The following is a 26,157-nucleotide window of genomic DNA, read 5'->3' on the forward strand; positions in this document are numbered from 1 at the left end:
GTCTCGAAAACAAAAACAACAACAAAAAAACCAAACCAAATCAAAACAAAAAAACATAAAGCTGTGGCCGGGCACAGTGGCTCATGTCTGTAATCTTAGCACTTTAGGAGGCCGAGGTGAGAGGATTGCTTGAGCCCGGGACTTCGAGACCAGCCTGGGCAACATAGCAAGACCCTGTCTCTACAAAAAATACAAAAATTGGCTGGGTGTGGTGGTGTGTGACTGTAGTCCCAGTTATTCAGGAGGCTGAGGTGGGAGGATCACCTGAGCCTAGGGAGGTGGAGGCTGCAGTAAGCTGTGATTGAGCCACTGCACTCCAGCCTGGGCCATAAGTGAGACCCTGTTTCAAAAAGAAAAACGGCTGGATGAGGTGTCTCACACCTGTAATCCTAGAACTTTGGGAGTTCGAGGCAGGCAGATCATGAGGTCAAGAGATCGAGACCATCGTGGCCAACATGGTGAAACCTTGTCTCTACTAAAAATACAAAAATTAGCCAGGTGTGTTGGCGGACACCTGTAGTCCCAGCTACTTGGCAGGCTGAGGCAGGAGAATCGCTTGAATCCAGGAAGCGGAGGTTGCAGTGAGCTGAGATCAAGACACTGCACTCCAGTCTGGTGACAGACCTCAAAAAAATACATACATAAATAAATAATAAAGGCATGACAGCTTTATATTTTAAGACTCATTGTTTTGTATACGGCCCTTATTCTAACTCTGAATCTAACATTTAATCAAAAGTTACACATCTCAAGCCAGGTTCACCCAGAATACTGCTAGAGAGAATCAACCGCTTTAGCCCCACCCAGCTGCACGCTCCACAAGGAGGCCCAAGCTGCACACTCGACTCTGCTTACAATGCTGCAGAGAAGTGTGCTGCGAGCCTGCATGCCCCTTAGCCCTGAGGTCTGATTGCCTGTCATTTCGCTGACATCCTCTCTTTCGGCTCTCTTTCTGGTCACCCCCCTCCAACTTCCCTCAAGCTCCATGCCCCGATGATACCCAGTAACTTCTCACTTCAAGCCTTTGTGTTTGCTCTTCCCCGGGTGCCTCGGTGACTTGCTCCTCCCTCCTGTCTTTGCTCCAGTATCACCTTTGCCCAGAGGCCTGACTTGACCTTCTTTCCCCAAGTCAGAAAGCCATCATCCAGAATTTGAAAATAATAGCTTTTCACTGGTATATCTATACCGATGGACCTACTGATTGATCTATTCATAGATATAGTGCCCTCTTTAACTTTCTTTTGGCCTGACCCATCTGGAGTGCAGTGGTGCGATTTCAGCTCACTGCAGCCTCCACCTCCTGGGTTCAAGCTATCCTCCCACTTCAGCCTCCTGAGTAGGTGGGATTACAGGCCAGGCCACCACATCCGACTAATTTGTGTATTTTTAGTAGAGAGGGGGTTTTGCATGTTGCCCAGGCTGGTTTTGAACTCCTGAACTCAAGTGATCTGCTCACCTTGGGTCGCTCTGTCACCCAGGCTAGAGTGCAGTGGCACGATCTTGGCTCACTGCAACCACAACCTCCCAGGTTCAAGCGATTCTCTTGCCTCAGCCTTCCAAGTATCTGGGATTACAGGCACCTGCCACCGCGCCCAGCTAATTTTTTTGTAATTTTTAGTAGAGACGGGGGTTTCACCATCTTGGCCAGGCTGGTCTTGAACTCCTGACCTCCTGATCCACTTGCCTCGGCCTCCCAAAGTGCTGGGATTACAGGCGTGAGCCACTGCACCTTGCCTGAGGGGATTCTTCATGTAATGTTCACTCCTGTAATCTCAGCACTTTGAGAGGCTGAGGCGGGTGGATCAGGAGGTCAAGGGTTCGAGACCAGCCTGACCAACATGGTGAAACCCGGTCTCTACTTAAAAATACAAAAATAAGCCAGGCATGGTGGTGCACAGCTATAATCCAAGCTAGTTGGGAGGCTGAGGCAGGAGAATTGCTTGAACCTGGGAGGCAGAGGTTGTGTGAGCTGAGAACGTGCCACTGTACTCCAGCCTGGGCGACAGAGCGAGACTCCGTCTCAAAAAAAAAGAAAAAAGTAAAATGATTACTTTTTATATAATTATATGTGTATGTCTCTAAATTTATACCTCTGTGGTTTCCCATGTTGATATGAAAGCTCTTCTCTCTCTCATGTTGGCCAGGCTGGTCTCGAACTCTTGACCTCAGGTGATCCACCTGCCTCGTCCTCCCAAAGGGTTGGGATTACAGGCATGAGCCACAGCGCCCGGCCTAAAGCTCTTCTCTTTAAAAGTATGGTCTGATGTTGAGACTTTATTAAATTAACCATGTTCTTAAACCTGGCACAATCCCCGTAGGCTCCATGTAGGGAGCTGACAATCTCCTTCGGGCAAGCTCACTGTGGATTTGCGGTTGTAGACCGGGGAGTGGGGAGCGGCTTCAACCAGCATAGCCCTCCCCACAGCGATGCTAGCCATCCTCCAGCATTGTTCACCCAAACCTCAAACAAAATGGCGGCGCCCACACTGCAGGCTTCCTCGGGCGCCGCCATGTTGGATTACGTTTAGCGCCCCCCCCCCCCCCCCCCCCCCCCCCGCAGCTCTTTGTTAGCTACGCCCACCTCTAATTCAGCGTGATTCCCCCTACCCCAGATGCACCGGGCGTGAATCCCATCCTTCTCACAGCACCTGGCCAGGCCGGGGTACGATCCAGTCTTTAGGACAGGTGTACTCCGCCGAGCATTCTGTCTCTGATCCTGACCTCCAGGCCTCAGCATGACCTGCCAAACGTTCCCAGGGGAGGTCCCAGGCCCGCATTGCTAGTGCCCCCACTGTAACTAAGGGGCTGACTGGTTGCTAGGAGTTTCCCTGTAGCTAAGTTCCAGTTTAGGAACTTGAGCTGCTTGATTGCAGGACAAGACTCGAAATCCCAGGCCTAAGCGTAGTGTTCATGTCAGCCCCCAGACTGATCACCAAGCCCAAGCTTGCGCCCCGCAACCGCTTAGATGCTCGCACCCCAAGGGGAATGCCTCGCCTGAGTCCACTCTTAGCACCACCATCATCACCCCACTCCCACCAGCGTGGCCCTAGTGACCCTGAGTCTCCGTGTGGCCACCCGGTCCCATTCAGAGGTGGAGAGCAGGTGGTGAGACGCACAAGAGTTTATTCTGGGCCTCTTGCGTTCGCCTCTCGCACACCACTCAGTAGCTTTGTCTTGAGGCTTTCTGGGGCTCCAAGCCTCCTTTGTCCCCCAGAGCAAGAGTCGGCTTCTGTGAGAGGAGAGACAGGGTATCTGCAGGAAGAGCAGCTGGGGGCCCCCCTAAGGAGAAAGGGAGAACAATACAAGGCACAATGAGAGTCAGGACACAAACATCCCTGCACTCCCTCCTCCTTAGGACACTGTCCTTCCCTCCTCCTCCCTCCCACACTGCCTCCCAGGCATCCCTCCCTGCGCCTGGGGACAAGCAGGTCCCTGATGTCATTGGCCCTGAGCAGGTCCCTGATGTCATTGGCCCTGCAGGCGCATGCACAAGTGCCAACCTGTTCTGGCTGCAGTTCCCAGGCTGGCCCCGGGAAATGCCAGCTTTAGCTCTTATACAGGAGCACACACCTCTCATGCCCATCCAGGAAAGTATGGGTGAGCCTCTGCCTGAATGGCCAGCATTCACCACCACTGCCACCCAGGTCCTTCAGAGACATCTTGAGGCAGGAACTGGCGTCTTGGGAGGTGATGATCATGATCTTAGAGTTTTTGAGGCCTGCCCACTGATGTTTGTCATCCATGAGACTGTTAATACCCACTGGAGGCACAGTGCGGGAGGATTTGTGATTGTCATCAGCAGCACGAGGTTACCTCTAGAGTAATGACCCATTCAGAATGCAGTGGCTTTTGCCTGTAATCCCAGCACTTTTGGAAGCTGAGGAGGGCGGATCAGTTAAGGCCAGGAGATCGAGATCAGCCTGGGCAACATGGTGGAATCCCTTCTCTACAAAAACTAGCCAGGCAGCCGGGCACAGTGGCTCATGCCTGTAATCCCAGCACTTTGGGAGGCCGACGCGGGTGGACCACGAGGTCAGGAGTTCAAGACTAGCCTGACCAACATGGCGAAACACTGTCTCTACTAAAAATACAAAAATTAGCCAGGTGTGGTGGTACATGTCTGTAATCCCAGCAACTCATGAGGCTGAGGCAGGAGAATCACTTGAACCCAGGCAGAGGTTGCAGTGAGCTGAGATTGCACCATTGCACTCCAGATGGCCAACAGAGCAAGACTCCATCTCAAAAAAAAAAAAAAACCCACAAAGAAAAGCTAGCTGGGTGTGGTGGTGGGTGCCTGTAGTCTCAGCTACTCAGGAGGCTGAGGTAGGAGGATTGCTTGAACTTAGGAGGCGGGGAAGGCAGAGGTTGCAGTGAGCCGAGATCACCCCACTGCTCTCCAGCCTGGGCAACAGGCTAGAGAGTGCCAGCCTCCAGCCTGTTTGCCAAAGGAAATAAACTTTCTAAAGGAAGTGCCTAAGGGAAGTGCCTCCTTAAGGAAGTGCGCTTATGACACAGCTTCATAAAGTCCTAATGACATGTGCCCAAGTGGTCAGGACACAGCTTGGTTTTACACATTTTAGGGAAACATGAGACATCAATCAATATATGTAAGAAGTACACTGGTTTCATGCAGAAAGGCAGGAATAACTCTTGAAGCCAGGAGGGGGCTTCCAGGTCACAGGCAGGTGAGAGAGAAATGGTTGCGTTCTTTTGGTTTCTGATAAGTCTTTCTAAAGGAGAGACAATCACAATACACATCCATCTCAGTGAGGAGAGGGATGACTTTGAACAGAATGAGGCAGATTTGCTCTGAGTGGTTCCCAGCTTGAAGAGGCCCGAGATATTTTCCTTTCCCAACGTAAACCAGGATGCAGAAACTGGTTACCGAGTGGAAGGAGGAAAGAAAACAAAATAACAGTAAAATAGATAGCTGTGAAAAATCATTATAATAGCATAAATATTATGATCCAGCTTGATTAAATTGTGTGTGTGTGTGTGTGTGTGTGTGTGTAGTGCTAACTGTACAGTGGTAGGATTTCAAGTAATCAATATTTTTTTCTTTCTTTTCTTTTTTTTTTTTGAGATGGAGGCTCGCTCTGTCACCCAGGCTGGAATGCAGTGGTGTAATGTCGGCCCACTGCAACCTCCACCTCCCAGGTTCAAGCAATTCTCCTGCCTCAGCCTCCCAGCTAGCTGGGACTACAGGTGTGTGCCACCACGCCCAGCTAATTTTTGTATTTTTAGTAGACATGGGGTTTCACCATGTTGGCCGGTCTGGTCTTGGTTCTCGACCTCGAGATCCGCCCACCTCAGCCTCCCGAAGTGCTGGGATTACAGCTGTCAGTCACTGCACCTGGCTGAAGCTCCTTCTTATAGTGTGCATTTTCACAGCTCATGGGGCAGGTGTGGGTGAAGCTGGCTGTTTCCCCAAGGAGCATTAATGCATTTCTAATAGTAGGATGAAAACCAGTGCCAGGCCATGGAGAGAAGCAACTTCTCAAATGCTGGTGGCTTACAGATGTTGTGGCTTGAATATAATGTTTTTTTAAGAGACACGATCTGGCTTTGTTGCCCAGGCTGAAGCACAGTGGCATAACCTTGGCTCACTGCAGCTTCGACCTCCTGGGCTCAGGCAGTAGTTCTCCCACCTCAGCCTCCCAACTAGCTGGGACTACAAGCACATGTCACCATGCCTGGTTAATTTTTTAATTTTTTTTGTAGAGACAGGGTCTCACTATGTTGCCCAGGCTGGTCTCGAACTCTTGGCCTCAAGTAATCCTCCCAGGTAGATCTCTCAAATCATTAGGATTACAGTTCTGAGCCACGACAACCAGTCATAGTCTGAATCCAGAACTTATCATCCTAGTTGTGACCCCAGGAAGCATCAGATTTGCGACATTAGAGTTTCCGTAGCCGTCTGGTTTAATGGGCTGATGAAGATACTTCGCAGCAGTTCTTAAATTCCCATTGTCAGGCCTCCAAGTCCAAGCCTGGCCATTTTAGCCTTGGTGACCCACACGTACACCTCTGGATGGTCCCCAGGAGCCAGAAAGTCTACCACAGGTAACCAGGTGACCACAGAAAGAAATGAAACAACTTATTCCTGCCTCAACTAATTGGTCTCCCCCTGCAACCTGCAACCTGCAACCTGCAACCATTGTTCCTGCTCAGCCTTGTGGGATTTCCCCCCTGGACATTGGGTTTCTGAAGACCCCCACCCCCGTAACTATGTAGTTTACCTCACCCTCCCCTCTGCTTGCAACCGATAACCCCACATTTATGATCATGCCTGTTTGGAATACATGACCCCTACCCTTGTGACCATGCATCCCATGACGCCCTTCCCCACCCTAAAATAGATTACCACCTTTAACTGACCACTTGCCCCAACCTATAAACCAACTCCTATCCCACAGCCCTCCGCTGACTCTCTTTTCGGACTCAGCCCACCCGCACATGGGTGAATAAACAGCCATGTTGCTCACACAAAACCTGCCTGGTGGTGCCTTTATGTGAGCGACGCACCTAACACCCCTGATGAGACGTTAGCAATTGAAGTCCTCAAAGAGTTGTCCCCAACAAGCATTAGACAACCCAGGATCTCACCAAAAAATTTCCCCCAGACTTAGTTAAATACAGAAGGTGGCTGGGTATAGTGGTTCATGCCTGTAATCCTAGCACTTTGGGAGGTCGAAGTGCGAGGATCCCCTGTTCAAGACCAGACTGGTCAACAAAGCAAGACCCCATCTCTACAATTAATTAAATAATAACAACAGCAATAATAATAATTAGCCTGGCCTGCAGTGAGCCGTGAAGTGGGAGAATTACTTGAGGCTGGGATGTTGAGGCTGCAATGGGCCATGATCATGCCACTGCACTCCAGGCTGGGTGACAGCATGACACCCTGCCTCAAATAAATAAATAAATAATCTGTACATAATCTGTACATTGTGCCACTGCACTTACTCCAGCCTGAGCAACAGAGCAAGACCCTGTCTCCAAAAACAAGCAAACAAAAAGAATCACTGCAAGTTTTTTGTTACAACCTTTATGACCTACTTTTTCGCACACCAAGAAAGGATTCAAGTCTGGCCAGGTACAGTGGCTCACGCCTGTAATCCCACCACTTTGGGAGGCAAAGATGGGAGGACTGCTTGAGCCAAGGGGTTCAAGGTCAGCCTGGGCAACAGAGTGAGACCTGTCTCTACAGAAAAGTAAAAAAGTTAGCCAGGCATGGTGGCATTTGCCTGTAGTCCCAGCTACTTAAGAGGCTGAGGCAGGAGGATTGTTTGAGCCCAGAAGCTCTTGAGGCTGCAGAGAGCTGTGATTATTCTACTGCACTCGAGCCTGAGTGACAGAGCAAGACTGTGTCTCAACGGAAAAAAAAAAAAAAGAAAAACTATATATTTTGCTTACACAAAATATGTACGGATTTATTTTTTCTTGAGATGGAGTCTTGCTCTGTCACCCAAGCTGGAGTGCAATGGCACGATCTTGGCTCACTGCAACCTCCACCTACTGGCTTCAAGCAATTCTCCTGCCTCAGCCTCCCAAGTAGCTCAGATTATAGGCATGTGCCACTACGCCCGGCTAATTTTTTGTATTTTTAGTAGAAATATATATATATATATATATATTTTTGTGTGTGTGTGTGTGTGTGTGTGTGTGTGTAGAGATGGGGTCTTGCTATGTTGGCCAGGATGGTTTTGAACTCAAGTGATTCTCCCCCCTTGGCCTCCCAAAGTGCTGAGATTACAGGCATGAGCTACTGTGCCCAGCCTATGTACAGAATTTTTAAAAAATGTATTGTTTATTATTTTTTGTTTGTACAGAATTTGTATGATAAAAAAGACAAAATGCCAATACAAGAAATCCAAGGACAAAATCAATGTAGAGACAGACCATGCCCAGGACTTAGTGAAGTCAACACAGCAAAGATGTCAGTCCTCCCAAAGCGATCGACAGGTTTAGTGCGATTCCTGGCAAACTCTCAGCAAGGTGTTTTTGTAGGCACAGGCAAGCTTATTGTAAAATTAATATGGAAAGGCAAAAGAACTGGAATGGCTAACACAATTCGGAAAAGAAGACCAAAGTGAGTGGGCTCACTCGACCTGACTTAACGGCTTACTGCATAGCTGCAGTAATTTGGGTGGTGTGGTATTCGTGAAGGGATAAACACAGAGATCGATGGAATGGAATAGAGAACCCACAAGTAGATCCACACAAATCTGCCTGCCAGATTTTTTTTTTTTTTTTTTTTTTTGAGATGGAGTCTTGCTCTGTCCCCTAGGCTGGAGTGCAGTAGTGCAATCTCAGCTCACTGCAAACTCCTCCTCCTGGGTTCAAGCAATTGTCCCACCTCAGCCTCCCAAGTAGCTGGGATTATACAAGCATGTGCCACCACACCTGGCTAGTGTTTGTAGAGTTTCACCATGTTGGCCAGGCTGGTCTTGACCTCCCGATTTCAGTGATCCACTCATCTCAGCCTTCCAAAATGCTGGGATTACAGGCATGAGCCACCATGCTCAGCCTAGCCACCAGATTTTTGACCACGGGTATAAAAGCAATTCAGTGGAGGAAATACGGCCTTTTCAGCAAATGGAGCTGGAACTGTTGGACATCCACGGGGAAGGGGAAAAAAACAAAAACAAAACCTTGGACACACTTTATAGAAAAACCATCTCAAGGTGAATCAGAGTTCAGTGCAAACTGTCAACCTGCAAACTTTTGGAAAAAATGTAGCAAGACCGGGTGGGGTGACTCATGCCTGTAATCCTTGCACTTTGGGAGGCCAAGGCGGGTAGATCACAAGGTTAGGAGCTGGAGAACATCCTGGTCAACACGGTGAAACCCCGTCTCTACTAAAAATACAAAAATTAGCCGGGCGTGGTAGCGGGCACCTGTAATCCCAGCTACTTGGGAGGCTGAGGCAGGAGAATTGCTTGAACTTGAGAGGTGGAGGTTGCAGTGAGCCAAGATCGCACCACTGCACTCCACCCTGGGCAACAGAGTGAGACCCTGTCTCAAAAAAAAAGTAACAAAAATCTTTGGGGTGAAAAGCTAGGCAGAGTTCTTAGACTTGACGCAAAAAGCATGACCCATTTAAAAAAAGATTAACTGGACCTCATCAAAATGTAAAACTTTTGGCCCGGTGTGGTGTGGCTCACGTCTGCAATTGTAGCAGGTTGGGAGGCCCAGGAAGGAGAACTGCTTGAGACCAGGACTTTGAGAGCAGCTGGAGCAACAGAGTGCGACCCTGTCTCTACAAAACAAAGAAACAAACAAAAATCAACAAAAAAGTCTGCTCTGCTGAGGACCCCATTAAGAGGATGGGGTCCTCAAGCCCTGCAAACTACATACCCTATGAACCATGAGTATTTGAAATATATAAATAACTCTCAAAATTCAATAGCAAACAAGAAATCCAACGAGCAAATCTCCACAAGGGATGGACAGACATTTCCCAAAGAAGATACACAGATGAAAAGTATTCACATGAAAATATATTTTAAGAGCCGTGTGTGCTGGCTCGTGCTTATAATTCCAGCACTTTGTGAGGCCAAGGTGGGAGGATCACATGATCCTAGGAGTTCAAGACCAGCGTGGGCAATATGGCGAGATGCTGTCTCTATTGAAAAAAAGAAAAAGAAAGAAAGAAAAAATTAGCCAGGCATGGTGTTGTGTGCCCGTGGTCTCAGCTACTCTGGAGGCTGAGGTGAGAGGATCACAAAAAATAAAGCCCTGTGCATGAACTTTCATAGCAGCTTTATTTGTAATAGCCACACACAGAAACAGCCCAAATGGCTTTCCAACATTAGGGATGAATGTTTATCTCTGTGATATGTCCATACTATGGAATAGCGCTCAGCAATACAAAGCAGGAAGCCCTTGATATATGCAGTGATTTGGATGGATTTCCACGGGATTATGCTGAGTGAAGAAACTAATCTTGAAAAATTGCCTTCTGTATGATTTCTTTCCTTCCTTCCTTCCTTCCTTCCTTCCTTCCTTCCTTCCTTCCTTCCTTCCTTCCTTCCTTCCTTTCTCTCTCTCTCTTTCTTTCTTTCTTTTTCTTTCTTTCAGACAGAGTTTTGCTCTTGTTGCCCAGGTTAGAGTGCAATGGCACGATTTTAACTCACTGCAACCTCCACCTCCCAGGTTCAAGCGATTCTCCTGCCTCAGCTTCCCAAGTAGCTGTGATTACAGGCATGCGCCACCATGGCCGGCTAATTTTGTATTTTTAGTAGAGACGGGGTTTCTACATGTTGGTCAGACTGGTCTCAAATGCCTCACGTCATGTGATCCACCCACCTCAGCCTCCCAAAGTGCTGGGATTACATGCATGAGCCACCACGCCCAGCCTCTGTATGATTTCTTTTATACAATATTCCTGAAATAAGAAAATAGAGATTAGGTGTTTTGAGGAATTAGGGTGGCAGGGAAGGTAGGTGTCTGTTCTGTTTATAAAGGGGTAGCAAAGGGAGCTTTGTGGGGATGGAAGCCTTCTCTATCTTGACTGTGGTGGTGGTTACACGTGAAATAACTGAATGGAATTAAACTCACACAAATAAGCGCATGTAAAACTGGTGAAATCTGAATACACTCCGGATTGCACCGAGGTCAATATCCTGGTTTTTTTTTTGAGACGGAGTTTTGCTCTTGTTATGCAGGCTGGAGTGGTGCAATGGCACGATCTCAACTGGGATCTCGACTGAGGCGCAACCTCAGCCTCCTGGGTTCAGGCAATTCTCCTGCCTCAGCCTCCTGAGTAGCTGGGATTACAGGCACGCGCCACCGTGCCCAGCTAATTTTTTTTGCATTTTTAGTAGAGACAGGGTTTCACCTTGTTGACCAGGATGGTCTCGATCTTTTGACCTCATGATCCACCCGCCTTGGCCTCCCAAAGTGCTGGGATTATAGGCGTGAGCCACCGCACCCGGCCTTTTTTTTTTTTTTTTTTGAGACGGAGTTTTGCTCTTGTTACCCAGGCTGGAGTGCAATGGCGCGATCTCGGCTCACCGCAACCTCCGCCTCCTGGGTTCAGGCAATTCTCCTGCCTCAGCCTCCCGAGTAGCTGGGATTACGGGCACGTGCCACCATGCCCAGCTAATATTTTGTATCTTTAGTAGAGACGGGGTTTCACCATGTTGACCAGGATGGTCTCGATCTCTTGACCTCATGATCCACCCACCTCAGCCTCCCAGAGTCCTGGGATTACAGGCGTGAGCCACCGCGCCCGGCCTTTGTTTCTTCAACCCAAATATGTGACCAAGCACGTTAATTTTAAGTGGTTCAGAAAGAAAAATTATATGTACTATGCCTGTGACTTTTCTGTAAGTTTGGGATTGTTTCAAAGCAATGTATTAAGACATTAACCAAAGTTATCTGCACAGTTTTTTGTTTTCTGAGATAAGATCTTGCTCTGTCACCCAGGCTGGAGTGCAGTGGCACTATCTCGGCTCACTGCAGCCTCTGCCTCCTGAGTTCAAGCGATTCTCATGTCTGAGCCTCTCCAGTAGCTAGGACTACAGGCGTGTACCACCTCGTCCAGGTAAGTTTTGTATATTTGGTGGAGACGGGGTTTTACCATGTTGCCCAGGCTGGTCTCGAACTCCTGACATCAAGTAATCCACCTGTCTTGGCCTCTCAAGTTGCTGGGATTACAGGCATAAGCCACCACACCTGGCACATTTTTTTTTTTTTTGAGACGGAGTTTCACTCTTGTTGCCTAGACTGGAGTGCAATGGCGTGATCTTGGCTCACTGCAACCTACGCCTCCAGGGATCAAGCGATTCTCCTGCTTCAGCCTCCCGAGTAGCTGGGATTACAGGCATGGGCCACCACACTTGGCTAATTTTGTATTTTTAGTAGAGATGGGGTTTCTCCATGTCAGTCAGGCTGGTCTCAAACTCCCAACCTCAGGTGAGCCACCCACCTTAGCCTCCCAAAGTGCTGGGATTACAGGCGTGAGCCATTGTGCCTGGCTATTTTTTTTAATTAAAAAAAAAAAAAAAGGCTGGGCTTGATGCCTCAAGCTCCTAATCCTAGTACTTTGGGAGGCCGAGGTGGGAGGACTGCTTGAGGCCAAGAGTTTGAGACCAGCTATGCCACCTCATAGGCTTGCTATATTGATAGCAAGATCCTGTTTCTACAAAAAATGTACGACTTGGCTGGACATGGTGGTGGTGCATGCCTGTAGTCCTGGCTGCTGAGGAGGGTGAGGTGGGAAGAAAGCTTCAGCCTGGGGGGTAGAGGCCACTGCACTTCAGCCTAGGCAACTGAGTGAGACTCTGCCTGTAATTTAAAAACAAAATCAAACAAACAAAAAACTATCTAGTGGAATCTGTACGATAGAGCTAAATTGAAACAAGATAAATCATTGCCTCAAAAACTTACCTTAACAAGAAAAAAATGATGATGAATGAATTGACTATCCAATTCAAGAAGGTAGAGGGGGCCAAGTGCGGTGGCTCACGCCTGTAGTCCCAGCACTTTGGCAGGCTGAGGTGGGCGGATCACCGAAGTCAGGAGTTCAAGACCAGCCTGGACAACTTGGCGAAACCAGGTATCTACTAAAAATACAAAAATTAGCAAGGCATGGTAGTGCATGACTGTAATCCCAGCTACTCGGGCGGCTGAGGCAGGAGAATCGCTTCAAACCCGGGAGGTGGAGGTTGTGGTGAGCTGAGATTGAGCCACTGCACTCCAGCCTGAGCAACAGAGTGATACTCCGTGTGAAAAAAAAAAAAAGCAGAATAAACAAATACATGAAAGCAGATATTAAATTGTAAAAGTGAAAAATATATAATTTTAAATAATTTTATTTGGGTAATAAATATGGATAAGTCGTTAATGAATGAATTTTAACAAATACAAATCATAAGTACAAGAGAAGTGCCAGGTGCGGTGGCTCATGCCTGTACTTTTGGAGGCTGAGGCAGGTAGATCATCTGAGGTCAGGAGTTCAAGACCAGCCTGGGTAACATGGTGAAACCCCATCTCTACTAAAAATAGAAAACTTAGCCGGGCGCGGTGGCGCTAACCTGTAATCCCAGCTACTTGGTAGGCCAAGGCAGGAGAATTGCTTGAACCTGGGGGGTGGAGGTTGCAGTGAGCCGAGATCGTGCCACTGCACTCCAGCCTGGGTGACAGAGTGAAACCCTGTCTCAAAAAAAAAAAAAAAAGAGTAATAGAGTAGGAATAGCTGAATTTTATTTTTTAATGTTTTTTGAGACAGGGTCTAGCTCTGTCTCCCAGGCTGAAGAGCAGTGGCCCAATGATGGCTCACTGCGCTCTCAACCTCCTGGGTTCAAGCGATCCGTGGAGGTTCAGCCTGATGAGCAGCTGGGACTTCAGGTGCTTGCCACCATGCCCGGCTAATTATTAAAATGTTTTTGTAGAGGCTGGGTGCTGTGACTCATGCCTGTAATCTCAGCCCTTTGGGAGGCCAAGATGGGTGGATCACTTGAGGCCAGGAGTTTGAGACCAGTCTTGCCAACATGGCAAAAACCCGTCTCTACTAAAAGTACAAAAAAAAAAAAATTAGTTGGATGTGGTTGTGCGCCTTTGCTTCCAGCTACATGGGAGGCTGAGGCAGGAGAATCGCTTGAACCCCGGAGGGGGAGGTTGCAGTGAACTTAGATAGTGCCACTGCATTCCAGCCTGGGGGACAAAGTGAGACTCTGTCTCAATAAACAAACAAATAAATAATTTGAAAAACTTTTTCAAAATTTTTTTAATTTGAGGCAGGAGAATTACTTGAACCTGGGAGGCAGAGGTTGCAGTGAGGTGAGATCACATCACCGCACTGCGGCCTGCGTGACAGAGAAGATTGTCTCATCTAAATTAAGGGTAAAAAAAAGAAAGCCGTATCTCAACATATCATTTGTGATATAACACAGGAAAATAATTCAGAAAAAGTAAAGCTTTATCAAAACATGGACCTGACATACACCCACTCACCCCAGTCGCCCCTCATTCCTCACCCTGAAGACTCTCTATTAGTGACCCCACAGATAGCCACAACTTGGCTTTCCCTTGCCCCATCCCTAAGCAAAGTCACCATTCCCGACACAGGCTAGTGTCTAGGTGAGTCGCTGTCACAAAGACCCCTTCTGCCTTGCACCTGGCCCCATCTCTCATTCCTGGCTTATATAATTGCTGTCTTTCACATCCTCCTTAGCAGCTGTGATGCCTCAGTTTGCCCACAGCCAATATGGCCTCGGTGGCCACAGGGGTCTTGCTCCTTCACGTGCTTGGGTGCTGTCCATCTGTCCATCTGTCCACAGTGACGCCTTCCAAGGTGCAGCTTCTCTAGCAAGTGGGGCGCAGGTGCGGGAGCGGCAAGGGAGGCAGTCGGGTGGGGTGGGGTTGGGCATGGGGTTGGGGAGACAGAGGTTGGAGTGTTGGAACTGTGTTTCACAGTGTGGCATTTGGATAACTCAAAGACATAAAACTATAAAAATACATAAAGTCAATTACAGAGACCTAAGAACCATATATGCATAAGTGTGATGTATGTTGGATTTTAAGATCATTCTCATGAAAATTGTTGAAACTTGTGATAGTAAAAGTTATTATACTTTTTATTACCTTTGATTCATGTGTCTTAAGTTTCCTTAATAAGAACTTTTTTTTTTTTTTTTTTTGAGACGGAGTTTCGCTTTTGTTACCCAGGCTGGAGTGCAATGGCACGATCTCGGCTCACCGCAACCTCCGCCTCCTGGGTTCAGGCAATTCTCCTGCCTCAGCCTCCCGAGTAGCTGGGATTACGGGCACGCGCCACCATGCCCAGCTAATTTTTTGTATTTTTAGTAGAGACAGCATTTCACCATGTTGACCAAGATGGTCTCGATCTCTTGACCTCGTGATCCACCCACCTCAGCCTCCCAAAGTGCTGGGATTACAGGCGTGAGCCACCACGCCCAGCCCAATAAGAACTTTTTAAAAGGCTGGAGTACAATGGCACGAAGTCAGCTTACTGCAACCTCCGCCTCCCGGGTTTAAGCAGTTCTCCTGCCGCAGCCTCCCAGGTAGCTGGGATTACAGGCATGCACCACCACACCTGGCTAATTTTTGTATTTTTAGTAGAGATGGGGTTTTACCATATTGGTCAGGCTGGTCTTGAATTCTTGGCCTCAGGTGATCCACCTGCCTCGCCTCCCAAAGTGCTGGGATTACAGGCATGAGCCACGGTGCCCAGTCCTTCTTATTTATTTTTGAGATAGGGTCCCATTGTGTCACCCAGGCTGGAGTGCAGTGGCGCAATCTCGGCTCACTGGAGCCTTGATCTCCCCAGCTCAAGCCATCCTCCCACCTTAGCCTACTGAGTACCAGCTCAGCTAGTTTTTGTATTTTTTGTAGAGACAGGATCTCCCTATGTTGTCCAGGCTGGTCTGGAACTCCTGAGCTCAAGCAACCTGCTCACCTCAGCCTCCTAGAGTGGTGGGATTACAGGTATGAGCCACCGTGCCTGGTTATATCTACTATTGACCGTATGTCCTTGTGCATCTGTGATTGTATTTCCTTATATGTATGTGTGTGTGACTGTGTGTGTGTGTATTTCAGTCATGTATTGCTGTGTAACAGATTACCCCTGACCATGGTGGCAGAGGGAGTGCTTCTGTTGTACCAAATGGAAACTGCCTGAGATGGCAGCCATCACCTAGAAGCTACCCACGGACAAAGCCATGTCGTCTACCCCACATTAACATTGAGGTACCAGAAATAAGGAAAGTCCTTATGACTCTGAGAGACCTAAAGGGGGTTTGCAGGGTGAGTGATGGGGTCTGTTTGGTGAGTAATGATATGGCCTATGAATACAATGATGAGGAATCTGTGGTCGGAGTGCTGGGGGTTCTGGGATCCTGCATGCTGGGTGATGGGCTCTGTGGGGGTTAGATATGCAGTATTGGGGCAGTGAGTGACAGGAGTGACTCCATCATGGCTTGAGGCATCCTCAACCTCCTGGGCTCAAACAATCCTCCCACCTCAGCCTCCTGAGTAGCTGGGACCACAGGCATGCGGCACCACGCCTGGCTAATTTTTTAGTTTTTTGTAGAGAGAGGGGTTTTGACATGTTGCCCAGGTTGGTCTCAAACTACCAGGCTCAAGTGATCTGCCTGCTCCAGCCTCCCAAAGTGCTGGGATTACAGGCATGACTCACCTTGCCTGGCCGATTTTCATTTCTCTAGATTAAGTGCCCAAGAACGCAATTGCTGCATCATATGTTTAATTTTATAAGAAACTTACCAGACCATCTTCCGGAGGGGTTGTACCTTTTTTTTTTTAGTCTAAAAAGTGTATTTATAATATCAGTTCTCATTGAGAGAACTGATTTTAAAACATTTTTAAAAAGTATCTGCACAATAAAACTCTCAGGCACACCAAGTAGCTCAGAATGTCCACATTTTCTAGAGAAGAAAAGTGGAATCATTGGCTAATATTTTTAAATTGCATTCAACAGGAAATGTAAGTTTTGAGTTTTTTTCACCTTTGTACTTCTCAGAAAATAGAATTAAACCAGAACATTTCATTCTTTCAAAGCCTCTAGCCTTGCAAAGTTTTACTGTATTACTTCTTGCTTCCAATGAATATAAAGCAGAGTCCTGGTAGGCACATTTTGTATACCTGAAATAATGCAGAACTGAACAGTTCCATCTGTTCAATATGAAAACAAAAGTCCCGTAAACCTCCCACGGTGAGTATAATATTTCAGCACTAGCACCAAAGTCTCAAATACGAAAAGATACCAAGCACACCACTAGCAAACAAAAGTCAGTTCTCAACCAGGAGCAGTAGTTCATGCCTGCAATCCCAGCACTTTGGCAAGCCGTGGTGGTAGGATTACTTGAAGTCAGGGATTCAAGACCAGCCTGGGAAGCATAGCAAATTCACATCTCTACAAAAATTTTAAAATTAGCTGAGTGTGGTGGCGCACACCTGTAGTCCTAGCTACTTGCGAGGCTGAGGTAGGAAAATTGCTTGAGCCCAACAGTTCGAGTTTTTGGTAGCTATGATCATGTCACTGTACTCCAGCCTGGGTGACAAAGTGAGACTTATATAATTACAGTTTGCCCTGCTCCTGTTTACATTAAAATCACTAAGTTCACATGCTTTCAATCAGCAAGACAAAAATTAAGTGAAATGTGACTTTGGAGCTTGGCCAGAAAATAGGCAATGGAGAAACAGGCACTTCCCACAAGAATAAAAATGGCCAATAACATATCAAAAAGATTCAAAAGCACTAGAAACCAAAGAAATATTATGAAAACAATCAGATTTTCTGCTTAAAGACCAGCAAAGTCTCTTCCCCTCCCTGGCAGCGTGTGGTGGTGGGGGAGCGGGGGCAGGGAGGAGAAACAGCAGCGGCTGTAGCATCGGACACCCTCCTCTCCTGCAAACCGGTTCCTCTTCCCCCTTCTCACTGTTTGTTGTGTGTTTGATGTGTTAAAGCAGGAGCAAGAAACCGAGCAGCATCATGAGCAACACTACCGACGTCCCTAGCACTGTGGGTCCGGGCCCCAGTGGCGGGCCCGGTGGCGGAGGTGGTGGTGGCAGAGGCGGCGGCACCGAGGTAATCCAGGTGACTAATGTCTCCCCAAGCGCTAGCTCTGAGCAGATGCGGACTCTTCGGTTTCCTAGGCAAGATCGACAAACTGTACATCCTGCCGGATGATTCACCTTTGCCAGTCTCATCTCATGTCTGCTTTGTTAAGTTCCTTGATCCAGACTCAGTAGCTGTGGCACAGCATCTGACAAACACTGTATTCGTCGATAGAGCTTAACAGTCATACCATATGCAGAAGGAGTTATTCCTGATGAGGCTAAGGCTTTGTCTCTGTTGGCACCAGCTAATGCAGTGGCAGGTCTTCTGTTCCATGGTGGACTTCTGCCTACTCCTAACCCACTTACCCAGATTGGCACTGTTTCACTGACTACTTGGGGGGCTCCTACTCTTGATCTTGACCTTGCTGCACTTGGGCTTCCTGGAGCAAACTTGAACTCTCAGTCTCTTGCCACAGATCAGTTGCTGAAGCTTATGAGTACCATTGATCCCAAGTTGAATCATGTAGCTGCTGGTCTGGTTTCACCAAGTCTGAAATCGGATACCTCTATGCAACAGTCTCGCATGTTCTTCACATGTACCCCAAAACTGAATTAGGACAGTTCAAGTAGCAGATCTGACAAGGCATATCCTGTGCTGATGACCTTGTATCTATCTGGTGTGTCTGAGACTTTTTACTTGGATTAATTACATAACACTCAGCCAAGAGCTTCTCCGGGTTTCCATCAAAGTACCCGCCAAAAGCATGCAGAGCTCCCCCATCTTTGGCTTCAAGTTAGTGGCCACACTGAGAAAATGAAAAGCTGACGCATACTGCTGCATGGTCAAATGGACAAGGCCCACATTATACAGAATCTTCCAATCAAAGGATGCCAAGTAGTTGGCTCATTTCAGGCAGCTGATGACCTTTTATTTATATTCTTTTCTATTTTTCAGGTATTCAAACTGAAGAAGCTATTCCTTTGCTTTCCAGGGTCAGATCATCTCTAGGAGCAGTGGGGTCATCTCTTAAGAAGGCCAGAACCTGCCCTTTTGACTCTCTGAGCAGCACCATGGCGGTTGGCAAGAACAAGCGCCTTACGAAAGGCGGCAAAAAGGGAGCCAAGAAGAAAGTGGTTGATCCATTTTCTAAGAAAGATTGGTATGATGCGAAAGCACCCGCTATGCTCAATGTAAGAAATATTGGAAAGACGCTAGTCACCAGGACCCAAGGAACCAAAATTGCATCTGATGGCCTCAAGGGTCGAGTGTTTGAAGTTAGTCTTGCTGATTTGCAGAACGATGAAGTTGCATTTAGGAAATTCAAGCTGGTTACTGAAGATGTTCAGGGCAAAAACTGCCTGACTAACTTCCATGGCATGGATCTTACCCGTGACAAAATGTGTTCCATGGTCAAAAAATGGCAGCTTAAATCATTACTGAAGCTCATGTTGATGTCAAGACTACTGATGGTTACTTGCTTCGTCTGTTCTGTGTTGGTTTTACTAAAAAACGCAACAATCGGATACGGAAGACCTCCTATGCTCAGCACCAACAGGTCCGCCAAATCCGGAAGAAGTTGATGGAAATCATGACCCGAGAGGTGCAGATAAATGACTTGAAAGAAGTGGTCAGTAAATTGATTCCAGACAGCATTGGGAAAGACATAGAAAAGGCTTGCCACTCTATTTATGCTTTCCATGATGTCTTCGTTAGAAAAGTAAAAATGCTGAAGAAGCCCAAGTTTGAATTGGGAAAACTCATGGAGCTTCATGGTGAAGGCAGTAGTTCTGGAAAAGCCACTGGGGATGAGATAGGTGCTAAAGTTGAACGAGCTGATGGATATGAACCACCAGTCCAAGAATCTGTTTAAAGTTCAGACTTATAATAGTGGCAAATAAAATGTGTGGCAAATAAAATGTCTTATTTGTGGCCAGGCGTGGTGGCTCATGCCTGTAATCCTAGCACTTTGGGAGGCTGAGGTGGGTGGATCACCTGAGGTCGAGGTTCAGAACCAGCCTGGTTATCATGGTGAAAGCCCATCTTTATTTTAAAAAATAAAGTAAAATAAAAAAATTTAAAAAAAAAGAAGGCCAGAACCTTCACAATCTGCAATACTTTATATTTTATAATATTATCCCCTTATTATCTTTGTAATGGTTTTATGAGATGTATAATTTGCCAATATTTCTCCCAAGCTGTAACTTGTCTTTTCACCTTCACCTTCACATGAGATTTATATATATGTATTTTTTTCTTGTTTTTTTTTTCTTTTTCACATGAGATTTTATAGAATGAAAGTTTTAAATTTTGATGAGGAACAACTGATCAAGTTTTCCTTTTACAGATCACGCTTTTGGTGTCAAGTTTAAGAACTCTGCCCATCTCACCCAGGCGCAGTGGCTTACACCTGTAATCCCAGCACTTTGGGAGGCTGAGGCTGGCGGATCACTTGAGGTCAGAAGTTGGAGACCAGCCTGGCCAACATGGTGAAACCCCATCTCTACCAAAAATACAAAAATTAGGACTGGTGATGCAGGCCTGTAGTCCCAGCTAGCATGCCAAACTCACTCAAAGCCACTGTAAAGTGCGTTTACCCTGTCTGTGAAAAGAGTCGAACTCTGTAAAATATTTGAAGAGATTTATTCAACAGAGGCTGAGGTGGGAGAATCACTTGAACCCAGGAAGTGGAGGTTGCGGTGAGCCGAGATCTCGCCACTGCACTCCAGCCTGGGTGACAATAGCGAAACTCCGTCTGAAAAAAAACAAAAGACCTCTGCCCATCTCTAGATTTCAAAGACTTTTTTTCTGTCTTTTTCCTACAAGTTACACAGTTTTACATTTTGCATTAACTTTTGTGTAAGATGTGACTTGAGTTTCAGGCTCCGTTTTTCCCTTTGGATCTCCACTTGCTCCAGCACCATTTGTTGAAAAGACTATCCTTCTCCATTCAAGTGCTTTTGTAACTTTCTCAAAATAAACTGCCCATATGTGGGTCTTCTTCTGAGTTTTCTATTCTGTTTCATTGATTTATGTGCCAATTCCTCCACCAATACCACACTGTCTTGATTAATGTGGCTATATAGTAAGCCTTAATACTGAGTAGAATGATTCCTCCTACTTTGTTCTTTCTTAAAATTGCCTTAGATGTTCTAGTTCCTTTGTCATTCCATATACACTTGAAAAAATTACTGTCTATGTCTGTAAAAAATCTTTGTTGGGATGTTGATAGGAATTGCATTAAACTTAGGTATCCCCTTTAGGGGAAATGGGCATCTTTTTTTTTTTGAGATGGGGTCTCACTCTGTCACCTGGGTTAGAGTGCAGTGGTGCAATCTTGATTCTCTGCAACCTCCACCTCCCAGACTCAAGTAATCCTCACACCTCAGCTTCTGAGTAGCTGGGACCACAGGCAGGTGTCACCACGCCCAGCTAATTTTTTTTTTTTTTTTTGTAGAGTTGGGGTTTTGCCATGTTGCCCAGGTTGGTCTTGAACTCCTGAGCTCAGGAATTCCACCCATCTCAGCCTCTCAAAGTGCTGGGATTACAGGCATGAGCCACCGTGCCTGGCCTGAAAATTGGCATATTTACTGTGTTGAGCTTTCCAATCCATGAACACAGCATGCCTCTCCATTTATGTAGTGTTTTTAAAATTTTATCGGGAATTCATAATTTTATCATATAGATCCTCCGTATAAGTTTTGTTAGGTGTACACCCATATATTTCCTTTTTTTAAAAGGACTAATTGTAAGTTGTGCTGTATTGTACTGTATTGTATTGTATTTATTTTTGAGATGAAATCTCGCTCTGTCACCAGGCTGGAGTGCAGTGGCACAATCTTGGCTCACTGCAACCTGCGCCTACTGGGTTCAAGTGATTCTCCCGGGTAGTTGAGACTACAGGTGTGCGCCACCACACCCAGATAATTTTTGTATTTTTAGTAGAGACGGTTTCACCATATTGGCCAGGATGGTTTCGATCTCTTGACCTCATGATCTGCCCGCCTCAGCCTCCCAAAGTGCTGGGATTACAGGCGTGAGCCACCGCACCTGGCCTAGTTGTATTGTATTTTAAATTTCAGTTTCTATGTGTTTATTGTTAGTATGCAGTGTGATTGTTTTGCTTGTTGATCTTTTTTTTTTAGAGATGGGGTCTCCCTCTGTCACCCAGGCTGGAGTACAGTGACACAGTCATAGCTTACTGCAGCCTTGAACTCCTGGGCTCAAGGGATCCTCCCAAATAGCTGAGACTACTGATGCTTGCCACCATGCTTGACCAATTCTTTTTTGGTAGAAATAGGGTCTTGCTATGTTGCCTAGGCTGGTCTCAAACTCCTGGTCTCAAACGATCCTCCTGCCTTAGCCTCTGGAGTAGCTGGGATTACAGGTGCATGCCACCACACCCAGCTCTTTCTTGTTTTTGCTTGTTGATCTTGTATTCAGCAATCTCACTGAGCTCCCTAATGAATTCCAGTTGTTTTTTTTTCTGTAGATTTCTTGGGATATTTTACATAGACAATCATGTCATTTAGTTTTCCCTTTACAATCTGTATGCTTGTATTCCCTTCCTTTTGTTATATGGTGACTAGAACTTTTAGTACTATGTTGAATAAGAATGGTGAGAGAAGGCCGGGCACAGTGGCTCATACCTATAATTCCAGCACTTTGGGAGGCCAAGGAAAAGGATCATGTGAGTCCAGGAGTTGGAGACCAGCCTGGGCAACATGGTGAAACCCTGTGTCTACAAAAAATGCAAAAATCAACCAGGCATGGTGGCACACACCTGTGGTCCCAGCCACTTGGGAGGTCAAGACTGCAGTAAGCCATATCTTGCCACTGCACTCGGCCTACATGACAGAGTGAGACCCCGTCTAAAAAAAGAAAAAGAATGGTGAGAGAAGATATTCTTGCTCCCTATGTTAGGAAGAAATAATTCAGTCTTTCACCAATAATGTGATGGCAGCTGTAGGTTTTTTGTAGATGCTCTTTATGAAGTTGAGCTCATTCTCTTCTATTCCTAACTTGATGAGACTTCTTTTTTTTGAGACGGAGTCTTGCTCCAGGTTGGAGTGCAGTGGCTTGATCTCAGCTCACTGCAACCTCTGCCTCCCGGGTTCAAGCAATTCTCCTGCTTCAGCCTCCTGAGTAGCTGGGGTTACATGCACATGCTACCATGCCCGGCTAATTTTTGTATTTTTCGTAGAGACAGGGTTTCACCATGTTGGTCAGCCTGGTCTTGAACTCCTGACCTCAGGTGATCTACCCATGTCAGCCTTCAAAAGTGCTGGGATTACAGGTGTGAGCAAACTTTTTGAATTACCAGTTTATGTATGTATTTATTTATTTGAGACAGGCTCTCACTTTGTTACCCAGGCTGGAGTGCAGTGGTGAAATCTGGCTGCAGCCTTGACTTTCCAGACTTAAGTGATCCTCCCAATCTGAGCCTCCTGAGTAACTTGGACTACAAGTGTGCACTGCTACTCCCAGCTAATTTTTTAATTTTTCTGTAGAGACAGGGTCTTACTATGTTGACCAGGATGGTCAAATTCCTGGCCTCAAGCAATCCTCCTGCTTTAGCCTCTTAGAGTGCCAGAATTATAGGTGTAAGCCACCAGGTCTGGCCCATTATGTGTTTTGTTGTTTTTGAGCCAAGGTCTCATTTTGTCATCGAGGCTGGAGGACAGTGGAGTGATCACAGCTCATTGTAGCCTTGATCTCCTGAGCTTAAGCCATACTTAACACCTTAGTGTCTGGAGTAGCTAGGACTACAGGCACATGCCAGTATGCCTGAATATTGTTTTTTTCCTCGAGACAGAGTCTTGCTCTGTCTCCCAGGCTGGAGTGCAATGGCACAACCTTGGCTTACTGCAACCTCTGCCTCCTGGGTTCAAGTGATTCTCCTGCCTCAGCTGCCCGAGTAGCTGGGATTATACGTGCATGCCACCATGCCCAGCTAATTTTTTGTACTTTTTAGTAGAGATGAGGCTTCACCATGTTAGCCAGGCTGGTCTTGATCTCATGACCTTGTGATCTGCCCACTTTGGCCTCCCAAAGTGCTGGGATTACAGGCATGACCCACTGCACCCGGCTGCCTGAATAATTTTTAAAAAATTTTTGTAGAAACAGGGTCTTGCTTTGTTGTCCAGGCTGGAGTGCATGATGCAATTACGGTTCACTGCCACCTTGACCTCCTGGGGTCAAATGATCCTCCCACCTCAGCCTCCTGAGTAGCTGGGACCACAGATATGCACCACCACACCTGACTAATTTTAGATTTTTTTTGTAGAGATGAGGTCTGGCTATGTTATCTGAGCTGGTCTTGAACTCCTGGACCCAAGCAATCCTCTTGCCTCAGCCTCCCAAAATGTCAGGACTATAGGTGTGAGCCGCCCAGCCCGGCTAAATGTCGTCTTTTAATTGGCATATTTAGACCATATACATATAAGGCATTTATTGCGATGTTAACACTTGCGTTTTTCATTTTATTATTTGTTTTCTGTTTGTTTTCTTTGGTCCTAGGTCCTTTGTTTTTCTTGTCTTACTGTGGGATTACTTGGACGCTTTTTAGAATTCTTTGATTTATGTGACGTTTTTGAGTGTATCTCCTTCCTTGTACAGTTTTCATAGTGATTGCTCTGGGTATTAAAATACACATGTCTCTTAGTCTCTTATCACAGTCTACTGTGACTTAATGATGTCTGGTTTTTTTTTTGAGACGGAGTTTCGCTCTTGTTACCCAGGCTGGAGTGCAGTGGTGTGATCTCGGCTCACTGCAACCTCCGCCTCCTGGGTTCAGGCAATTCTCCTGCCTCAGCCTCCTGAGTAGCTGGGATTACAGGCACGCACTACCATGCCCAGCTAATTTTTTGTATTTTTAGTAGAGACAGGGTTTCACCATGTTGACCAGGATGGTCTCGGTCTCTTGACCTCGTGATCCACCCGCCTCGGCCTCCCAAAGTGCTGGGATTACAGGCGTGAGCCACTACACCTGGCCCAAACTATCTTTTCAACGGCAGTTATCTACTGATCTGTTGGCCTTATGGTACCTGAATAAGAAAAACATATAGTCTTCCTTTGTTTAGTCTGCTCTCTAAAAATATCATAGACTGGGTAATTTGTAAACAACAGAAATGGGCTGCTTACAATTCTGGAGTCTGGGAAATCCAAGATCAAGCTGGCAGCAGATTCAGTGTCTGATGAGGACCCATTCCTCATGGATGGTGCCATCTATGTCTCCTCACATAGCGTAAGTGGACAACAAGCTCCTTCAGGCCTCTTTTATAAGGTCACATCACTAAATCCTACTTAGGAGCAAGGAGCCTTTATAATCTATTCACCTCCTATACGCCCACCTCTTAATACTATTGCTCTGGAGATTAGGATTTAATGTATGAGTTTTGTATGAATTCAGACCACATATATATATATATATCTTTTAATATATGTATAATATAATACATATAACTTTTAAATATCATTGCCTTAGTATCAGATGGTATTATAATTTTTGTTTCAATCATCAAATATGGTATATAAAACTCATGAGGAAAAGGAGAGTCTATTTTATGTACTTATGTTTTTGCTCTTTTCTTTGAGTGTTTTTCCTTCTTGATGTGCCAAGAATCTTTCTTTCTTTTTTTTTTTAGAGATAGGGTCTCACTCTGTTGGCCAGGCTGGAGTGCAGTGGAGCCATCATAACTCCCTGCAGCCTTGAACTACTGGGCGCAGGTGATCCTCCTGCCTCAGCCTCCAGAGTTACTGGGACTACAGGAGTGCACCACCATGCCTAGCTAATTTTGAATTTTTTTGTTGAGATGGGGGTCTTGCTATGTTGCCCAGGCTAGTGTCAAAGTCCTATCCTCAAGCAATCCTTCAGCCTCAGCCTCCCAAAGTTCTGGGATTACAGGTGTGAGCCACTGCACCTGGCTGAATCTTTCTTTTCTAATTTTCTTTTTCTTTATTTGTTTTTTAAGAACTTCCTGGCCGGGTGTGGTGGCTCACGCCTGTAATCCCAGCACTTTGGGAAGCCGAGGCAGGTGGATCACGAGGTCAGGAGTTGAAGATCAGACTGGCCAACATGGTGAAACCCTGTCTCTTAAAAAATAAACAAACAAACAAATAAATAAATACAATTAAACAAAAGAACTTCCTTATCCAATTGTTATGGGTAGGCCTGCTCGCAACAGATTATTTAGTTTTCCTGTCTGACTGTCTTAATTTCTTTCTTACCTGACAGTTTCAGCAGACATACAATTTGTAGTTCACAGCTCTTTTCTTTCCAGCACTTTGAAAAATGTTCTGTTGCCGGGCGTGGTGGCTCATGCTTGTAATCCTAGCACTTTGGGAGGCTGAGGTGGGTGGATCACCTGAGGTCAGGAGTTCAAGACCAGCCTGACCAATATGGTGAAACCCTGTCTTTAAAAAAAAAAAAAAAAGAAAAATGTTCTGTTACTTCCTTCTGACCCCCAGTTGAGAAACCTCCTGTCTTTTTTTTTTTTCCTGCTCAGGAAAAGAAGAATGCTGGCATTTAAATTGATGTTCTGCTATGAGTAATTCTTGTTTCTCTCTGGCTGCTTTCATCATGTTATTTTCATTTTCTTCAGCTTTCAAAT

General features: G+C 46.2%; 2 pseudogenes across 1 annotated transcript; both read left to right on the forward strand.

Moving 5' to 3' along the window:
* The first annotated feature begins 15,584 nt into the window (after positions 1-15,584).
* Positions 15,585-18,280, forward strand: LOC108589743 (serine/arginine-rich splicing factor 11 pseudogene; annotated as a pseudogene). Its single transcript, XR_013531607.1, has 2 exons — positions 15,585-15,717; positions 17,455-18,280. The product of XR_013531607.1 is annotated as a serine/arginine-rich splicing factor 11 pseudogene (transcript).
* Positions 18,281-18,603: 323 nt separating this feature from the next.
* Positions 18,604-19,546, forward strand: LOC100386170 (small ribosomal subunit protein eS1 pseudogene; annotated as a pseudogene).
* The last annotated feature ends 6,611 nt before the right edge of the window (positions 19,547-26,157 follow it).

The sequence above is a fragment of the Callithrix jacchus genome, chromosome X, assembly GCF_049354715.1.
Source record: "Callithrix jacchus isolate 240 chromosome X, calJac240_pri, whole genome shotgun sequence".
In the NCBI taxonomy this organism is placed as follows: Eukaryota; Metazoa; Chordata; class Mammalia; order Primates; family Cebidae; genus Callithrix; species Callithrix jacchus.